The following is a 6,000-nucleotide window of genomic DNA, read 5'->3' as shown; positions in this document are numbered from 1 at the left end:
GCACACCTCAAAAGCTGGAGGGAGGAATCTTACAGTAGAGATTGTTGCGCCTTACTCCTTTGCTGACTACCTTGCCAACAGCATCTAGAATTTTTGCTTTAGCTTTATTGAAGCGTACTTCAAGCCCACGATCTGTCATCACAGTAACAACTGATAGTAGATTTCTCTTTATCTGGGATACATAGAGCACATTTGATAGCTTCTTCTCTTCACCTATAGCTGCCACAAAAGATATGAATCCAAACCCTTCGGTTGGACATTTAGCATTATTCCCAACAATGACACTGATGGGTTCCTGTAGAGGCTTCTAGGAACTATACCACCCCTTCTTATTACTCTCATATGTTGGGATGCTCCACTATCCAAAATCCATGAATCATCAACTAGAGCCTAAGCAGATGAACATACCTCTTCAATGGCGACCGAAAGTTTAAGCTCAGTCTCAACATTGTTGACTAACTCCTTTTCCTAGAATGAAGACTTCAAGGTGCCGTTCTTCTTGTCACCCTGCTTCTTTCTACAGTCTTTGACAGCGTGACCCTTCTTGTCATAGTAATAATAACTCCCTTGAAACTTCTTCTTCTTTGGCTTCTTCTTCTACAGTCTTTGACAGCGTGACCCTTCTTGTCATAGTAATAACAACTCCCTTGAAACTTCTTCTTCTTTGGCTTCTTCTTCTTCTCATTAGATGTCGCACCTTTGCCTTTAGCATTGGCCGAAAATGCAGCGTCACCACCATCATGGGTCTTTAGCTGCATCTCCTCCTCAGATAGCATAGCACTAAATTCTTCAAATGATAAAGATGGTACTCTAACCTGAGTGTTTAGTGATGTAGCCAAGCCATTATACTTCTGTGGAAGAATTCGGATGCCCTCACTAGTGTGAGTAATCCTTACAGCAGCAGCCATTTGATCTCACAGATTTTTGATCCACAAGATAAATGCTTCAGCAGAGCTTCTCCTTAAGTAAACTTTTCAGCACAGCAAGCTGATTCTCCAGGTTCAAAATCCTGGTCTGATTGGCGAGTCTCATACTGATTTCTCAGTATGATCCAAGCCTATGTAGCCTTGGTAGTATGTTAACTTAGAGTGAACAGAATCACTTACGCTAGTGAAAATGGCACAAAGTGCATCAGCATTGCGCCTTCTCCATGCCCAAAGAAGTGTAGCATCTAGCGGAAGCATGTTTGCAGCGTTGTTGGGGTTGGGACTTCCCACACCACTGGTTCTACATCCATTCCCATAACAGTTTCTAGGAGCTCATAAGAGTCTAGAATGGCATTGATTTTGAATTTCCAAAGAGTATAGTTTGTCCCATCAAGCTTGCCTTCCATGAAGGCAGGTGGACGAATGCGCAAGACTAGTGCAATAGCATTAGCAGTAGCAGAGGTAGAAGCTACCACTCCTAGGGTTCTATGCAAAGAAAGACTAAACTTTATGCACTATTCCTGCTAAGAGCACCTAAGCTCTGATACCATATAAGAATATGGCACAACGGAAAGAGATAGCAAGATAAAGCACAATAGACAATGCAATAGATAAACAATGAGAGGATTTAAAGTTCTGATTATACCAAAGAGGTACAAGTGATGGTGTTTTCCACCCATGCGCTCTCAAGTAAAGCTTAGATGGCAATCTAGACAGACTCTGGATGGAGTATGTATGAAGTGTGGAAGGGGGTGGATACTCACAAAGCATTGTATGCCTTAGCTCATGGCAACCATGTCCATATATAGTACTATAAGTGGTGTGGTAGATGCATATACAATGAGGGCGGTTACACTACATAGACACAGTCATCACCCACATATCAAGAACGCGGCCCACTGACCACCGCCCAGTAATGATGGACCCTGGACCCCAGCTAACGCTCATACCCTTGACCATCTCCTAACCATCATCAATGGTCACAATAATGACCCCATCTCCTAACCATCATCAATGGTCACAATAATGACCCCATTGGTGTCTAAGCTGAGTTTCCCACTAAAGACATATGGCACCATGGCTACTCATAATGAGGGCCTAACAAATGTGCATTATATATCAAAGTGAGATACATTCTGAGAGGTGGGCATTGAGTGTATACTAACATGGGGCATGGCCTATTGGGTGGTGGTCACCTGCTTGTGTTGCTGTTGCACATAGTCCGTCATGGACATAAGGAGCTCCCTGGGCAAGGTTTGAGAAACCTTCCACGAAGTTAGGGAGGACCTGATGCCTTTTGAGTACACCTCTTGTTGGGATTTGAAGCACCTAGTCTATACCCAGCAGAGGGTGTCCATTGTATGGCGTTGTGAGGTAGGGGATTTCATCTAGATGAGCTGGGGCGACGAAAGAGGGGATTGGATACCTGGGTTGGGGGTTCTCTTCAAGGAATCAGCCAGTTTATTGAAGCTCCCCTTCTTATGTGGCTTTGGAATGGGTCTCCTCCTCTGCTGCCTGAGAATCGGGATGGTGGCGCTTAGAGGGAGGCAAGGTTGGTGAAGGTTGGGGTTCAGGGATAGGGGGAGGGATGGAGGTGGTGCTCTCGAGTTAGAAAGGTTGTGGAAGATTCTCCCAGCCGACGGCATGGTAGAGCACCTTGGTGAGCAATGAGGAGGCCGCCCGCTTACTCTAGGGATTGGAGCAGATTGCATGCAGTTCTTTGTGCAGATACTCTACCCAGTTTGACGGTGATGCCTTGGTGGATGCAGGCAAGAATGGATAGGTTGCAGTGGTTAAAGTGGTCTACCTAGCACATCAAAGGAAAAAAGAAAGAGCACGAGCAGGAATGACGAGCTCATGTCGGGTAATGTTTAGCCACTCCACTCTGTCTTAGGCGGTGGGGCCATGGAAGACATCACGCATGTGGTGCATGACGTTGTTGTGTGTGGTGCATATATGACTGCTTGACCCTGGGGAGATGAAGCGCATCACGAACAAGGTCGAGGCTGAGGTGTGTGGTATGGGAAACACCATGTTGTCCAAGACCTGCCCTGTAGCGTGGTTGGCATTGTATGTCTCGATGAAGTCGATACAATTTAGCAGGTCGGGTCTCCAAGGCTATATAGTGGGAAATCCACCAAGCCCTATCTGCTCCAGGTGAGAGACAAGAACGGATTGAGCAATGGCTCGATAGAAAGGCTTGGTGTAATATAGCAGCTTGTGCTCGACCTTATATGTGTTCTTCATAAGATTGTGGATGGCATGGCCGTCCAACCTGCTTCATCAGGGCTTCATCCAAATGGGATAGCTGGGTGGGGTGCTTGCCATAATCTTTAAACTTGTGGCTAGCATGCCATATATTTTTTTGGGGAGTGTGAGCAATGACCTCAAAGGAGGAGTCAGAGTGTTCAGGTTCGGCCATGATAGCGGTGGGTGGGCGAGTAGGCAAGAAGGAGTGAAAATTGGAATGTAAAAACTACACTAGTTTGGCTAGGGGGCAAGAAGAAAAGTGAGTAAAATGAATGGAGGTGGGCATTTATATAGATTTTTAAGGGAGGTATGGTCTTGGTTTCACAAAGGAATGGGCGTGGCTCCAATGAGGAACGGTCGTGGCTTAAAGAGTGAACGGTAATGGATTGACCAGAACGGGCGAGTCCTAGAAAGAGTGCACGACCATGGCTTTACAAACAAATGGCCATGGATTTATGGAGTTGAAGTGAATAGCTAAGCAGGAGTGAACAAACGTGGCTTTGAGGAAGTGAACAACCAGGAATGCATTAGTGAACAGTCATGGATTCATGAGTGAATGGCTCTGGATTGGGGAAAGGTTTTGGTAGCTAGCTCATCATGAAGCCTTGGTGCCTCATTGGAGGGAGTTGTTTAACAGCAGTGAGGGGTTAGAGATGCAGGGGGTTAAGGGTGGATTGGGGGAGGTGTATGATAAGGGCAGGTGGGGTAGCCGAGGTTAAGGGGATGTCAGTGGTGGTGGAAGCAGTGGGCAAGGGTGGCACGACCTTAGCATCCTCCTGGATCTTTGCATTTCCCTTATCCTGTAGAGTGCTAGTGGTGGCAACAACTGAGGCTAGCTTTAGCCTCCATTCTAAATGTTATGGTAGTGGAATCTTGGGGGCAAGGAGGGTGTGTGTCAATAGTTGTAGTATCCAGACTTGTCGATTGCCTTCATAGAACATTTGGGCTATGAGAAGAGTTTTAGGTACCCACTTGTAAGTAGTTGTAGTGTGAGGACGAGGTGGGTTGTGGTGACTATTTTGTAGAGAGGGTCTGCCCTGGATGTTCTCCCTAACCTTGCAGGCTTGTGGTTGCCTTGTCGGAGATCGGCGTGAGGTTTTGGCGACTGTTTTACAGAGGGGGTCTATGCTGGATGTTCTCCCTGACCTTGCAGGCTTGTGGTTGCCTTTTCAAAGATCAATGTGAGGTTCGAGCAATATGATGTGTTGAAACCTTTGGGGTTTCCAAGGTTTGAGGGGAAAGGTTGGATCTTTGGGCAATCCATAGAGTGGTTGCACCCTCATAATAACCTTGGGAAATGAGGATCTTCTTGGACACCCAATAGTGAGTATCAGTGGGTTGGGTGGAATGGGAGTGAGTTGGTATCTGTTGGTAGTTAGTGGTGTTAATAGTGTTAGCAGTGTTACTAGGCTTTGTTGGTGAGGTTTGACTTGCTATGGAGCTTGGTGTAGATCAGGCACTTTGAGTGGATGGGGTATCCTAGTAAAGGAGAGACCGCTTCTTGGGTGGCAGAGTTCTATGTTTGTCGGTAGGCAGGGTGGTTAAAAATATGGATTAATGCTAATCAAGATGGTAAACAAGCACATGCAGAAGCCAAACAACTCGCCATGACTAAAATTGCATAGAAACCAACTACACGAGCTATGATACTAAAGCAATACAACGAACAGACAAATACGGCGTTCTTTAAATACACAGAAGAACCATAACCTGCTAAAAGAGGCGACAACGAAAAATCGGCACGTATAAGCTTCAGAACGTTCAAGAAGACCCAGAAGGCGGAAACTTGCTGAGGACTCGCCATACGTTCCACGAAGCACATGCAGAAGCCAAACAACTCGCCATACCGTTCCACGAAGCACATGCAGAAGCCGAACAACTCGCCATACCGTTCAGGAGCAGGAAAATCGCTAAGGACTCGCCATACCGTTCCACGAAGCAGATCCATAAGCAGAACAGCTCACCGCGTCAGAAAACCCACGCGAAGCTTCCATCAAAGAAGCGTACGTTAGCATGCAGGTAAAGGTTTATAAGACACATACATTTGCATGGAGGCCAACCTTAATAAAATTACAGGCACCATACACGTGTAGGGAGCGAACCATAATTAATTGCACCATACACGTGTAGGGAGAGAACCATAATTAATTACAACTAAAAAAAGGTTTGGGTACTTATTGGGATAAGCTCGTGTTGAACTTTTTAGTGGATTTTCTAGTTATATTATAATAAATAATAATCGTATTTGTTTTGCAATGTTTATTTTTGGACTTCGCGCTTTGAGGCCTGGGTTTGTGTTTTTGTCACGACACGTACGCGGATTGGATTGATGATTGTGATCGTGGTAATTCGCATCACTTGCTTTTAAAAAAAATCTTTTTTCCCTTTTTTTTTTTGGGCGCCAGCAGCCGCACACTACAAATTCAAATAGGAGCGGGCTGTGGAAATTCGAAGCTTTTGGAACTTGGGAGAAACTAGCTCTCGAGCAGCCTCCTCCACACACTCCACTACCTAGTAGGCGATAAGTACATCCATGCAAGTTTTTCCCCAAAACAAGCCCACTTACAGTTTTTTTTTTGGGAGCATTTTGACCGTAAAATAATTGCAGAATTTTAAAATGCATCGAAAATAATGCTAAAACCTGCCAATTTTGAAGAGCAAAGGTGCTTAGCTTGCTCCTACGCATAGCTCCCTCACAACCCAAAGTGGTGTTGCTGGGTTCGAATCTGCCCACCCCCACACAATGAAAAATGATGGCACATGTAATTTATGTCCTCTCTCTTTCTCTCTCTTTCTCTAATTTAAAAAAAAAAACAGAGTTTTC

Source organism: Cibotium barometz, chromosome 5, assembly GCF_041138505.1.
Source record: "Cibotium barometz isolate CiBa-2024 chromosome 5, ASM4113850v1, whole genome shotgun sequence".
Taxonomy (NCBI): domain Eukaryota; kingdom Viridiplantae; phylum Streptophyta; class Polypodiopsida; order Cyatheales; family Cibotiaceae; genus Cibotium; species Cibotium barometz.
Note: the sequence above shows the minus strand (reverse complement) of the source record.